Below are 15008 nucleotides of genomic sequence, written 5' to 3' on the forward strand. Positions count from 1 at the left end.
TTCAAAGAAAAGGCTTCAGACCAGTTCTACAACTTTGAGAACTTTCAGCTAGATAATATATACATGTATGTGTGTGTTCCTGAGAATATAGGAAACTTAATATATGACTTCTGTGATATATGACTTCTGTGATCAAAGATTATAGTCTAATTCCTTTTAATGAAATCTCAGTGATGCTAGAGGTGCTACTTTGTCATTATTATTTTTTTTTAAGATTTTATTTATTTATTTGAGAGAGCAAAAGTGAGATAGATCACAGAGGGATATGGAGAAGCAGACTCAACACTGAGCAGAGAGCCTGATGTGGTGCTCAATCCCAGGACCTGAGATCATGACTTGAGCCGAAGGCAAAGGCTTAACTGACTGAGCCACCCAGGTGCCCCAGCTTTGTGATTATTTTGCAATAAACTTGTACTCCTCCAAGAACTGGTCAGTACAACGGATATATAGATCTTTCTCTTGGGCCACAAGATCTTTCTCTTGGGTGGGAGAATACTGTCCAACCTAGAGTCACCTTGGGGAGTTCAGGGATGAATTTCAGGTCTCGGCGGCAAAAAGCTCAGGGATCGCCCTGGATACTAGGACTTGTTGAAGTTAGGGCAACCCATCAACTAAAGTAGGATGCTCAGAGTATGAGATCTAATGACAGAGAGGGCCAAAACAGAAACTCAAAAAAGTCTCTGACAGTATCCAAAGAGAAAGGGGTTCTAAACAGTGGCTCAGGGAGCAGAAAACTAGCTCATGAAACTACCGTCTAAGCAAAAGAGCACACTTCTTTCCCACTCCATTCTCACTCTGCTCTAACTGCATAGAAGTCAGAAACAATCCAGCAGTGTAGAGTGAGGGCAGTGAAAGCACAGGCAAGGAAATACAAAAGAAGTCAACCATGCTTCTCTTCCACTGTAGACCTCCAGGAGACGCAGGCTTCTGCAAGCTGGGAAGGTGAGAGCTTTTTAATGCTAAATCAGATCTAGGGTTTGCATTGATATCTTGAATTGGACATTCTACTTCCTGAATTAGGACCAGTTTGTTACTTAAAGTGACTCCAGGATATTTAACCAAAAAAAAGTGAGCAAAAATATCATTGACTTGAAGTTTTCATCCAGGGGCAGAGAAACATTATCACAACTGAATACATTTTGGAAAGATGGCGAGAGACAAAAATAAAGTTTTGTTTTGATTATGTCAGGAGTCGTGCTTGCTCAACACACTGGTTACACACAGACTGAGCCTTGAACAATTTGGTTCAAATCCAAAAATTCTAAAACATCAGAGCAGAGCCAACTCTGTGCACGTGAAACCTAGTCTATAGCAAGTCCACATGTGGGAAGTGCCCAGATGCCCACAGAAATGTTGACTGTGAATTTTATTTTTAAAATAGTTAATGAAGATATGGAGTGATTTTGTAGGGCCAGAGTGGTATAATAAATATAGATTTCCTGCTTCTGTGTTCAGTACTTTGTTGAAATATTAGATATGCCAATCCCTAGCATGTGGTACAGAATAAAGCACTAATTCTGTAGGTCTCAGTTTCTTCATCTGTGTTATAGAAGATGGGGCTAGATAATTTTAAATGTTGGCAGTTATGATTCCATGACATCATAAAAACAAATTAAGGTGTGAAATATACATTTAGTTCAAGCTTTTGCTATTAGTTTGAAATGAGATCCTTAGCAAGTCTTTTAATTTCTGCATGTTACAATTCCCCTGTAAATGTTACAATTCCCCTATAAAATGCCCACCTTGCATTCCTGCACGTGGCTCTGGAACTCAAAAAGATGTTGTCAGTTAGAGTAATGGCCTCCCAAGATGTCCCTGTCCTAATTCCTGGAGGGGTGACTATATCAATTTACACGGGAAGTGGGATTTTGGGTATGTGATTAAGGAAAAGATCTACAAGCAAGTACAATATTCAGGTCTGCCTCACCTAGTCACACGGTCTTTAAAATCAGATAACCATTCCCCATTGTGGTTAGAGGGAACAAGACCACAGAAGAATGGTCAAAGAGATGCAAAGTTGTTGGTTTTAAAGACAGAGAAAGGGAGCTGCAAGCCAGAGAGTGTGGGAGGTCTTTGGAGCTAAAGATGGCAAGGAAAGTGTTTTTTTTCCCCATAGCCTTCAGACAAGAACACAAGCCTGCCAACATTCTGATTTTAGTCTAGTAGGACCCATTTAGGCTTTTCACCTCCAGAGAATAAATTTGTGTCTGTAAGCCACTACATTTATGGTAATTTGTTATGGCAGCCACAGAAAACTAATACAAGTGTGAACATTTTTAAAAGTTCAAAACCCAATGCAAATGCAGGCTCTGGTGGTGATAAAGATAGATATTTTAAAAGGATGTGAAATGAACATTGATTAGAAAAAAAAAAAAGCATACCAAAATGCTACCAAGAGTGGGGAAGAAATTCTAAAGGTTATCCAGAGAACCTGCTTCTTCCTCCACAGCTCATTCTTCTTCTTATCCAGATGGCATATTCTTTTCTTAAAAATCTCATGCACAGAAATTCAGCAAATACTTAGTCACCAATTCCAGAATCTCACCATTTTTATTGCTGCAAAAAAATCTTTTCATTTTAATTAGGACAGATTTTTTTGAAGTACGTAATTATTTTATTCTTAGTTGTGCTACCATGAGGAGAAACAGTCTTCTCTAACACATTAATATGGGAAACTATTCCCACATTAAGTTTTGAACAAATGCCAAATCATCTTTTTACTCTCATTTTTAGCTAACACCTGCAATTTGTTTTGATTTGGGGATTATTCCAATCATTCGGTAGGTAGTGATTATCATGGGAGTGTCTCTTCCTTTAAAAGCCACCCTTTCATACTTTGGGGTTCTGTGCCTGGTCCTGTGCAAACTGCAGCTCTCCTCTGCCTGCTGGCTTCCTGTGAGGCTCCACCAGCAGGGGGAGCGACATGGAGCCTGTAAAGAGGAAAATGACAGAGGAACTTGTGACTAACATCACCACAGGATCTGTGTTCATCCTGATTCTAGAAGCTGGTTTCCTATGTGGTTAGTTCCGATTTGTCCACTAGTGCTCCCTCAGAAATCTCAGCACATCTTCCTTGGAGGTTTGAGTTCTGTCTTGATGGGAGTGCTTCTCCAAGATTCTGAAGCATGGGTTGCAGTCTGCTGGTGTCTTCTCTCCAGAGAGCCGAGAGTCTGCTTGGTTGGACGTCTTCCTTTTCATTCTCTTCCTCTTATTCTCCCTGGTCCTGGGGGTGGTGACTGTACATCAGTGATCTCTTTTGCCTTTTAGTTATCTAATATCTGGTTAAACATGAGACATTAAGTTGTCTGTTATAGTTTTGCAGGATGATCTCTATCCTCACGGGAACCTGAATGATGCAAAATTGGTCACTTTGGGGTCCCGGGAAACAAACCCTCAAGGATGACCCATTGGGATTGGTCGTTCTATGTTTTTGGGTTTGAACGCAGCTCTGTACTCCTTAAGATAGGAATGGAGTGCTGGTAATCTGTGCCATTTAGTAGTATGAGAAGCAATAAAATTATCACCAATGGTTTTGATAATGTGCCTTCTGATGTGAGGCATTTGTTTGGGAGATGCGATGCTTGCTGCTTTTGACTATGATGGCAGCAATGATGAACACATGAACTTTGGTGTGGGGTAACTACTTCTGAGTGTCTTGGAGTGCTTAAAGAAAGAAATGACAAGCTGGTTGGTACCAGACAGAGAACCAGTTCTGTACTCAGGGTTAGCTGCTCACCACTTGAAAATCAATACTTGAGAGAAGTGATGGTGGGAAAAGAAAGGTTGTCTTACTGAGGAAGCTGGCTGCTACCTGAGAAGATGATGGACTAACATCCCAAAGACCATCTTCCCCATCTAGGTGAAGCCAGAGGGTTTTAAAGGGGAAAGCATGGGAAAAGGGAGGGGGTGCTCTGTGCAGGAGAAGCAGGTGTCCATGCAGTTAATCATATGTGGACATGACCCTGAACAGACTTGCTGGCATCAGTGGCAGATGTTTTCAAATGTAGTCAAGCCTTATTTTATGGGAAAGTTTGATTCTTCACTCCTCAAAGCCAGTGGTCTGGAAATGCCAAGGAAAGTAGATTAGTCCTCCTATAGACCAAAGGACTTAGGTTAACTTAGGTCAGTGAGCAAAGATTACATAAGCTTGAAGAAGTTAAGCCTTAAGACAGGTTGAGTGCTATTACAAGGTCACAACTGAACAGCCAACAACTTCTCTGGGTGGTCCCAAAGACAGTGTCTTATTCTTACAGCCATAGCATTAAGCTCAATAAATCCAGACACAAATATTAATTGGGCAAGTCACAGAATTACAGTTTACACTGGATTCAGAGTTTTGCCAAGTACCTTGTGTGAAAGTTAGGACATTTATTAGAAAATATTGGGTCTTAACATTTAGAATGGGAATATATGGGTGAACTCAGATGAAGCTGAGAATCTCGATTCTCAAGTTATTTTGAGTCTCTTTTCGAATTGATACAACCCACCTTCTTGTGTCTGAGGAGTCTAGTTATCTTTCTCTTGAATACCCTGTAATTTCATCTGGGGTGTTGCCTTACAGGGGAATATCTATTATCTCCAAAGTCTCCCTATATACCCACCTACTATTACCACCAGAATCATAACTTAGAATCCCAAGATAATACCTTAGAATCTTCTTAAAAAAAAAAAAAAAGCTCAAAATTTGACCCAGCAGAAAATAGCTATACTCCTACATGTTATCAATATCTTGCTAATTTATACCAGCAGAAATCTATGCGAGTGAATTCTAAGAGCCTCTATGGTAACCACTTAAGGAGAAAGGAAGTTTTAATGTAACTCTTGATTCAGTTAAATATGTTTATATAGGTGTATTTACCAGAAATCCTGGATTTAATGCTCACCGATTTAGAAGAGCTTACCACAAATTTGATGATAGCCTAAAACTTGATCTTAACGGTTTCCTCATTTAATGTGGTTGAGATGCCAGAACTTTCATGGACAGAGAGAATCCAAAGGTTCAGAGATGTAGAAATGTGGAAGAGAATTAACATTCAAGGCTTGCATTTCCTCACATCCCCACTGTCTCTTCCAGGAGTGCCCAGAAGATAATAATTCCACTAACGCACCTTAATGGTGAGAACATTAGTAAGGGTATAAGAATAGGAAATTAACTCTCTGATTTCAAAGGGGATGATAGGATCAGAGGAACAAAAGACAATTGACAGTACATAACCACCATGGACAAGTTGGGGATATTTACCATAACCAACAGTAAGGATGTGGTAGAAATCAGACTCTTTTTACTTAATAGGAAACTTTTGAGGTCACTAACTAATTGTGATGCCTTTAGGAAAAAATAGATGAGTGGTCTGATAAATAGTGATAAATATTAGTGTTTATATATGATCTGCATAAAAAAATAAATAAAAAATCCACTCCATGTAGAGGGTATGTGCTATGGTGAGTGCTGTGAAGTGTGTAAACCTGGCTATTAACAGACCTTCACCCCTGGGGCTAATAATACATTATATCTTTATAAAAAATAAAAATTATTAAAAAAACCCACTCCAGTTCTGATGATGTTTAAATTACCATCATGGGTTGGGGGGAGGAGTGCCTGGGTGGCTCAGTCCGTTAAGCATCTGCCTATTACTTGGGTCATGATCCCAGGGGTCCTGGGATTGACCCCTGAGTTGGGCTCCCTGTTCCACAGGAGCCTGCTTCTCCCTCTCTCTTTCTGCTCCTTTTCCTGCTTATGAGCTCTTTCTCATGAATAAATAAAATCTTAAAAAAAAAAAATTACCACCATGGAGTATCATGGCCACTCACCCAGTTTTCAGATCATAACCAGCTTGCAAACCTAGAGATGTTTGACTAGTGGGAGAATCGCTTCTTAGGAACAAGGCCTGCCATGCTGCCACAAGTATATATGGAAATATTTCTCTAAACCTCTTCAAAGGGGCTTGAGGCCCTTTAACAAGGGGAAATGGGAATACTTAGCACTTATCAAGATCAGTAGACACTATCTTTGATCTGCCCGTAATTTCTGGGAATCCCAAATGTGACTGTGATCTACAAGTTAATTAGGAGACCATGGAGTCCAGGCAATAAATGGAGTTTTGAGCCAAATTTGAATTAAAAGAGGCCTGGTAGTTTTGTCGATACACTCTAATATATTTTCCTAGTGCTTGAATGAAGAATTGTAATGGGCAGACATAGCAAATGTCGAAATTCACATCTCTTTGACTGTTGACTGAAGGCCATTGTGAACGTGAAAACCAAGTGGGACCCTTGAGAATTTTCCTTCCCTTATCAGAGTAAGAAAGAAAAGAAAACATACTACCTTACCCCTGCATGAAACCAGCAACATTAGTGCTTCCATCAAAAATTTGACATAACTATGAGTCCTGACACATCCATACCTCATTTAGTTGTCCTATTCCATCCATGATGAAGGGAGAAGGATCTCCAAGAACAACTGGGATTATCTTAAACTTAATTAAGTGGCAAGTCCAAGCTGAGCTGCTGTTCCAGATAAGGTAAAGTAACTTTCAGGACAAAGGAACACATTTCCTGTACCTAGAATGCAACTAGCAAGTGTTTTTTTCCCTGTATACCAGTTTCTAAGATCCATCCCTTTGAAGCAGTTCTATTTTATCCCACAACTAATCTTCACAAAGTTGCCTCATGGCAACATCGAATCTCCTCCTACCTATCCCTTATATTATAGTCTGCCGAAATCTTGAACATCTTAACAATGTCCACTACACTGATGAAATTGTGCCAGTCAGACCAGAAGAACAAATAGTAGCAATTACTTCCATGGCTTTGGAAAAATGCATGCAATCCAAATGGTGAGATGAACTTCATGGAGGCTCACACGATCTTTGTGAAATATCTGAAGGCCCAGAGAAGTATGCTGAGCTATGCATTCTCAGGTGAAAGGCAACTCACTTCATCATGCGCTGATAACTATTACATGGAAGGCATCATGCTTAGCAGGAGTTTATGCAACTTAATGGTAATTTATGCATATTTTTGTACTCCACTCCACTCCATTTCACTGAGAAATCCATGAAACACGTCATCTGTCCAACACCTTTTCTTTAGTAGTGTGAGTTGCAGCACCATGGGGTTGACTTCCAAGCTTCTTAGTGATGACTAGTTCAGAGCTAGAAGCTAGAAGCTATGACTTCTCAGCTACTAGGTCTAGAAGAACCATGAATCAGTGGTCTTGGTCCCAGCTCTGCAAGAACGTGCTCTGAGCTTTTGAGGTATGTGTGGTAATCAAGCAGTAGTACATGCTCCCCAAAGCCCTGAATTCCAGCTCCTTCTAGCCACTTCCCCAAAACTATACCTTTAATAATCCCAACTTCCTCCCTTTCTCCTCCCCCTCTTCCCGTGTTAGCTCTTTCCTCAGTTACTGCCTCTGCCATAGGTCAAATTCCTTTTTTTGTTTTATTCAGTTCTCTAATAATCTGGTTAACAATTTATTACACCAATTCTTCCTGTTAAAATGGAAGTTCTTGCTTCTGCCTCCTTACTGGAACTTGACTGATATTTAAATGAAAATATGTTTGTGAATGGAACTTTGTAATTCAGAACCCATAGTAGGAAAATTATTTCTAAAGAATAAGAGATGACTCACTACTCACAGTGTTAAAAGAAAAAAATTAATAATGATATTACATGTACAAAATTCATCTAACATCTTTAATATTGTATATATATGTATGCATAGATATATAAAATTTCATAATCCCACAATGGCTCAGCTAGCTCATTTACATTTTTATTTGATCCCATATTTTGCTATAAAGTCCCTTTAAACCATTCCTAAATTTAAAAATCTTAGCATTTGTTCTCCAGAATTTTGACACAACTGGGTCTCCTTTCTCTCTTGCCTCTGTGACTTCAAATTCTTTCAGCCAATAAACAATAATATTTTGATCATCTGAATTGTCCCTTTATAGGTTTTAGGCCAGAAAAATAAAATGTAATCATGAATGCATTTGTTTTTATGTCTAAGAAACCTCTCAGAAGGTCTTAATTTTTATCCAATTCTTAATATGTTTCAGTTTTTGTGGGTTGATGATGGTGGTTGTTATTTAAAAAAATTTTTAAATCAATTCCAGGAGGGATTTTGGTGTATCTGTGTGGTGTAATATTGCTAGTGTTATTGTTTGTTTAGTGCTCTCAGTGCTATAATCCCTAAAATATGAAGATATACCTGGTTTCTTAGCTTTCAACTTTTCCTTTTTTCCTTCAAGATCCTCTTTCTTGGTTTTAATGTGAAGAAGATGATGCTATCTGAAAGCCAGCATTATTATATATTACTGAAAGCCACGAAAGCAGCAGAGGTAGACCATTTCCTGAGCTCTTTCTTGCAGACCTGAGCCTCCATGATGAAGAGGCAATGGTGTTCACTTCTCTTGTCTCTACTACTAAAGGTTCTGGCAGTAATTCTTAGAACTGCACCCAGAAAATTCGGGGAATGTAATTATGACAGCAGAGACCACCTGCTTCAGGAAGTTACCATTTTAAAAAGAAAAGTATGAAATCAGCCAAAGGAAAAAAGTCTCAGATACTCAGAAATGGCCCTTAGATTGGCACTTAGAGAAGTAAAGGAAATAAATGGTTTCATAAAGTGTAGAAATGTTACTTTCCAAAAAAAGAAACAACAAAACAGAAAACAAAATGAGGGAAGGGTTACAGAGGAATCCAAAGGGAGACAGATAACTAAGCAGCCTAGAAGAATCATATTATGCACTTTTCACACACACTTATTTTTTTCCATTCAATTTCCTGGAAGTGTGTCTATGACTGAGAAGCTTTGACTGATTTAGCACAATAAAGAAGAGCAAAGGGAGTTAAGTTCGAAGTTAAATTGGAATTACTTAAACTACAGAAATGTGTACCTTCTCTGATACAGGAGAAAATACACAGAGTGAGCAATGATAAGAAATGTTCTCCACAGCTTATTACTTAGGACAATTGAGCTTGGTGGTTAAATGTATGAGCTATAGAGTCACATAAAGGTCAGAAATTCTGTACAAATTCTCTAAAAATGATCTCTAGTCAATATTTTTTAAAGGTTATATTTTGTTAGGATAACTGTTAAGACATCGATAAAAAGATGTTAGAAGAAGCCCTACCCTGGCCCAATGCCAGCCAAGTCCCCTCATTGAAAAACTTGTTTTTATTGCACAGGTCAACCATTATAACATGTTTTGAACTAAAGAGATGGTTAACTCAGCTTTAAAGAAAAGGAAAAAAGAAAGAAAAGAATTTGAGATTCAAAAGAAAAAAATTCTATTTTTATAACTCTGGTTTACTTATTTGGAAAGTAGAGCTTATAATAGTGCCTGTATTATAAGTTGTATGTGAGAATTAATAGTGATCATTCCTTTAAGTCATGATGTGCTATGTGTGTCATGCTGGCGCATAGGATTCTCTCAATAAACGTTAACTGTCACTATTGTTATTTGTAGAGAAGGAGCCTAACCTAACACTTTTCTGACCTGGGCCACACAGAACACTGATGCAGGCATCAACAAGGGTTCTTCAACTAAAAGTGGATTAATAGTGGGCACAAAATATTTTCAGTGTATTAATCATATTCTTAATTTAATTTATCTTACAATGTTTTGACACTTTGGGGGACCCTTGCTGGCTGAAGAGAGATTGTCCCTCCCAGGGCTAACTACTTCTTTGAGATAGTAAACAGATTGTGGGTGATCTGCCTTTCAAACGCAAACCAACTGATCCTGAGTCTGTACCCTCAAGCATCTCTTTTATCTAACTTCCACACACTAAGTCGTTATTTCTCCAGGCCTAAATCAACTCAGGGACAGATACCAGACAATTAGGGACAGCTTCTATGCACCACAGCCCACACGAATTATTCAAATTATCGAACCCTGTTCTGCTGTGTCTTTCTTTTTTTTTTTTTTAATTTTTATTTGACAGACAGAGATCACAAGTAGGCAGAGAGAGAGAGAGAGAGGAGGAACAGAGCAGAAAGCCTGATGCGGGGCTCGATCTCAGAACCCTGGGATCATGACCTGAGCCGAAGGCAGAGGCTTTAACCCACTGACCCACCCAGGTGCCCCTGCCGTGTCTTTCTTACAGAAACCCCGATAAAGGCTGTGACCTATGTATTTCCTTTTCTTTTTCCTGCCTCTGATTGACACTGGTTTTTCCTTCTGTGACCTGGGTGATGGGCTTTCTCTCATTTCTAGCGAAAAAAGAAGTTATGTTACATTTGTCTTTCAACAACACTGGACTCCCCACATCATCACTTGGTCACTTCTTAATTCTTATTTTTAATATTTTTAAGAGAGAAAGAGAAAGAGAGCAGGAGTGGGAGTGGGGAGGCTGAAGGGCAGAGGGCAAGGGAGAGAGGGAATCTTTACCAGGCTCTACACCCAGTACAGAGCCAGACACAGGGCTCCATCTCACCACCCTGAGATCATGACTTGAACCAAAATAAAGAGTCAGACTCTTAACGGACTGAATCTCCTAGGCACCTAACTGGCCACTTCTTTAAACTAAAATCCCACAGGTACCCTTTGAGACACCCACATCTTTCATGAAGAGGTTCATTTACATCCCCTTCGACATTTACTCAAACTCAGCCATGTAGCTTGCCTTGGGCAAAGGACATCAGCAAAGTAAGCCTCGACAAGTACACATTAACACTTTCCTTGCTGTTAGGTTGTCTGTATATAGACACATGGGTGTTAGGTCTTCAATATAAAAATTTCATGAGGATACAAACATTTAGTTCTTAACAATGTTCCAACAGAAAAACAATCTCATGAAATAATACTGGACATGATTTTTCCAGAAAGTGTAAACTCAATCCTCAAAGATGTCACATTTACTAGGATGGCAAAAGCAAAGTCTTACAACACCAGATGCTGGCACCGACATGGTACAACTGGCATGCTTAGCCAGTGATGGTAGTACTGAAAATGGAGAAATATTTGAAAGGCTTCTTATAAAGATAGACATGAATATACTCCTAGGTACTTGGCTGAGATAAATGAAAAGAAATGTCTACACAAAGGTCTGTGCCAAAATATTTATAGTGGTCTTATTCATAAAATTAACAACTGGAAACTTGAGAACAACCCAGAAATACATAAACAGTAGACTATATAAACAAATTGTCATGCATTTAAATAATGGAATGGTACTCAGCAATAAAAAAGTGTATATTACTGTTATACACAACAACATGATAAATCTTACAGCATTATATTAAGAGAAAGAATCCAGACACAAGCAAACACATGTGGTATTATTTAATTCATATGGGATCCTAAAACTGGCAAACAATATTCAAAGAAATATTTTACTTGGGTGAAGGCATGACTGAGTGATAAGGGGCACAAATGAATTTTCTGTGGTGATAAACATGTATGCCTTTAAAAAATTCTTGAATTTCACACTTAATGTTTGTGAATTTCACTGTATATGCGTAAACATTTTGCCAAAAAAAGGGGGGAAAAAAAAAAACCACAAATGGATAACTCTAGTATGTTTATTTTTGTTGATGGTGTGTTTGCTGTTATGTTTACTACCATGTATTCTAGGGTTGAGCAATTGAGTAAATATGCAGAATGTAATGGGAGCAAGAATTCTCATTGTTGGAGAAGCTAGTTACAAATATGGAAGAGGGAACTCCTTCAATATACCATATTGTGTTATATTGGAATTTGAAATATAAGTATGATGAAAGATATATACATACACCTATACCTAGCTATATACACACTCACACACAGATATCTAGGAGAGTGTGCCCCGACGTGAGCCCAGAATGCCAGAATGTAGTCCTCCTGTGATACTGCAGCTTCAGCTTGTGACAATTGCTCTACAGCTCTCTAGAAGTGGAAGCCAAATTACCAAAGGAACTTCCTGCAAGCTGCCTGGCCTGTCTTGAGTGGTCTCACAGATCTGTAAGCCCCCATATGGCCTGAATGCTTTGAAGGCCTCCTATATCTGCCAGCTCTCTAGAGAATGGTTTATTGTTTACCCAGCAAGTCCAAACCAGCTCCAACCTGGCTAAACCAGGAAACTTCTTTGCTACCTTGTGGGGTGAACCAGACCTTCTCCAAAGAGGTCTGAATTTCTAACTATGTACTTTCATGGGTCCTCTCCCTCTACCCAAAATACCATATAGATTTTTTTTGAAGTTATAGTTTGTCTAATATGTACTCTTTTACTACAGCTAATAATTCTTTACGTTATACCTCTCCTGTTTAACAATCTAGTATTTCATGTTTCCTGACTGAATTCATATTTCCACATGATCAAAATTAACACCATGAATATTGGAACTAATTGATATTTTGTAACCCTTAATATGATGTACTGGTAGAGATGTAGAATCTTTTCTGCCAAAATTATATAATCTAAACCTAATCGTAAGAAAACACCAGACAATCCCAAATTATGGGGCAACCTAACAAATACTTGCTCTGCAAAAATGTCAAGGTCAAGAAAAAAAAGACTGAAAATCTTTTTCAGATTAAAAAGAACCAAAGAGATATGACATGTATACAATGCTTAATCCTTCATTAGATCCTGAACCTGATGAAAAAATATCTATGAAGGACATGACTTGTCCATTTGACATAATTTGATTATGGCCTGCAAATTAGTTAACAATATTGTATTAATGTAGATTTCCTGATTTAAAAAATTACACCGTGGTAATTAATGTAAGAGAATAAACTTGGAAATTATACATCACAGAATTTGAGATAAAGGAGCACAATGCTTCCAGTTTGCTCTTAAGTGGTTCAGGAGAAAGGTGTGTGTGTACACACATATGCACATACACAGAGCAAATGTGACAATACATCTGTAAGTTGGAGAATTTGGGTTAAAGGTATATTTTTTATGCAGTATTATTTTACCTTTTCTAAGTTTGAAATTATATAGAAATGAAAATATTTTTTTTTAATGAGAACATTAAAAAACAAGTAAGCTCACTTTTGGAGAATAAGGAATACACGGAGGACGCTGGGACATGGAGCGGAGAAGTGAGTTGGGGGAAATTGGAGGGGGAGACAAACCATGAGAGACTGTGGACAAATTGAGAGTTTTGGAGGGGAGAGGGGCGGGGGGCGGTGAGCCTGGTGGTGGGTATTATGGAGGGCACATATTGCATGGAGCAAAGGGTGTGGTGCATAAACAATGAATGCTGGAATACTGGAAAGAAATAAAATAAACTAAAATGGAAAAACAAAACAAAACAAGTAAGCTTAGGGTCTGGCCTGATTTAAGTCCTGAACCAACCTTCCTCCACTGCCTCCCCTGGAAACTGTCCTATACACTTTGTCTCCAGATGGAGAATTATGTTCACTAGACACTAAGCTTGGTCCTGTTCCTGCCTTTGTTAATTCTCCGTGTCTTTCTTTCCTTTTCTACCTGCAGTGGCTTCTTCCTTCCTTCTGAGGGGAGCTAAATCCTTCATTTTGCTTTGTTTTGTTTTCTTTTGTGTTCTTTTTCTATTTTTTGAAAGATTTTTTTTTTCCTTCAGCTAAGACAGCAGAAGACCTAATTTATTGTACACGTGTTACATTTAGCTGCAAATGTACCAAGTCCCACTTTTGGGACTTCAGTCTATAAAATGGGAGTTATGGCAATAATGACAGACTAGCCCCCAAAGTTAGAGGTCCAAGGCAAAGGACCCAAATAGTCTGTTTTAATATGAAAGCAAGGTAGGTCTCTCACAGATGGTCACTGTGATCAGATAGCAATGGATATTCTAGATCCATTGATTCAAGTTATAGAAGGTAGTCATGTAGTCCAGTAATTCATACCATCACCCCTGGCCTCTGACTTTCCTTATTTCTGCTCCTGTGGCTTCCATGGATGCACAAGCTAGCACGTTCCCTGGACCTCTGCTTCATCTTCCTTCTTTTTCATATCAGCTTGTGCATTCATTTCTTATTCCACTTGGTTCTCACGGCACAGAGGTTTCTGAGAAGATGGTGTTAAGGTTGAGGGCCTAAATTTTTTTTTTTTTTTATGTTCAAAGCCAAATTCAAGTCTATGTCATTGTCATCATTTAAAGGGTTTTCCCAACTCCCCAGCTTAAATCGCACTAATCTGTCTTCAACCCAATTTTATTACATTCTCTATTTTATGCCTTGGAACAATAGTTCTAATGTATCTGAAGTGCTTTTATCTCCTTTAGTTTGGAAATTCTTATGCTTTACCACATAACTGTAGAAGAATCCTTAGATCTATTCGATCTCATAGCTCAGCTCCACAATTAGCTGCGTGACTTATGGTAGACATCTACTGTAAAGTAGATGCCTAACCTCTCTGTAAGTCAGTTCAGTCTGTAACATGGGACTAATGACAATAATGACAGAACCATACTCATGATGTTGTTGGAAAATCAAAGAGAGTACTTAGAACATTGTTCTTCATATAGTAAATGCTATGGGAATATTCACTTTTTTTTAATGAGGCACAGGACCTGGTATAGGAAACAGATGTTCATTACTTCCTTCTTAATAGGTTATTTTTTCTCTACACTATGGACTTTTAAAATCCATATCATAACTTCTATTTATGCTCTTTAGAACTATTATACTAGAGTGTCGAAGATTTCCTTCTGCAGATCATGAAACAAACAGCCAATAACCAACTAACCAACAAAGCCAGCCTTGCTCCTCTCACAGTGTGGTTCTATGAGAAGAACACAAAACTAACTGCTAAAAAAAAAAAAGAAAGAGAAGAGAAGCCCCTTATATATAGTAATTGACATTCATTGTTATTTTTGGCTATTTTCACACCTTTTAACACTTAGGATTGAAATCGTTTCAAGCAGAAAAGCTTCTCTCAGTTAAGAATCCTGGATTTATGTTTATTATTAGCTTGGAAGCAAGGAGACCTGGCCCAGCTTTAACATAAGAAGCAAGTTCTTCTGTAGAGTCAAGGCAATGTGGAAAGAGACTGTCTCAAGTGAGGGGTCTCAGAGACTCTTCTTTAACTCTGTT

This window comes from Mustela nigripes, chromosome 4 (genome assembly GCF_022355385.1).
Source record: "Mustela nigripes isolate SB6536 chromosome 4, MUSNIG.SB6536, whole genome shotgun sequence".
Taxonomy (NCBI): domain Eukaryota; kingdom Metazoa; phylum Chordata; class Mammalia; order Carnivora; family Mustelidae; genus Mustela; species Mustela nigripes.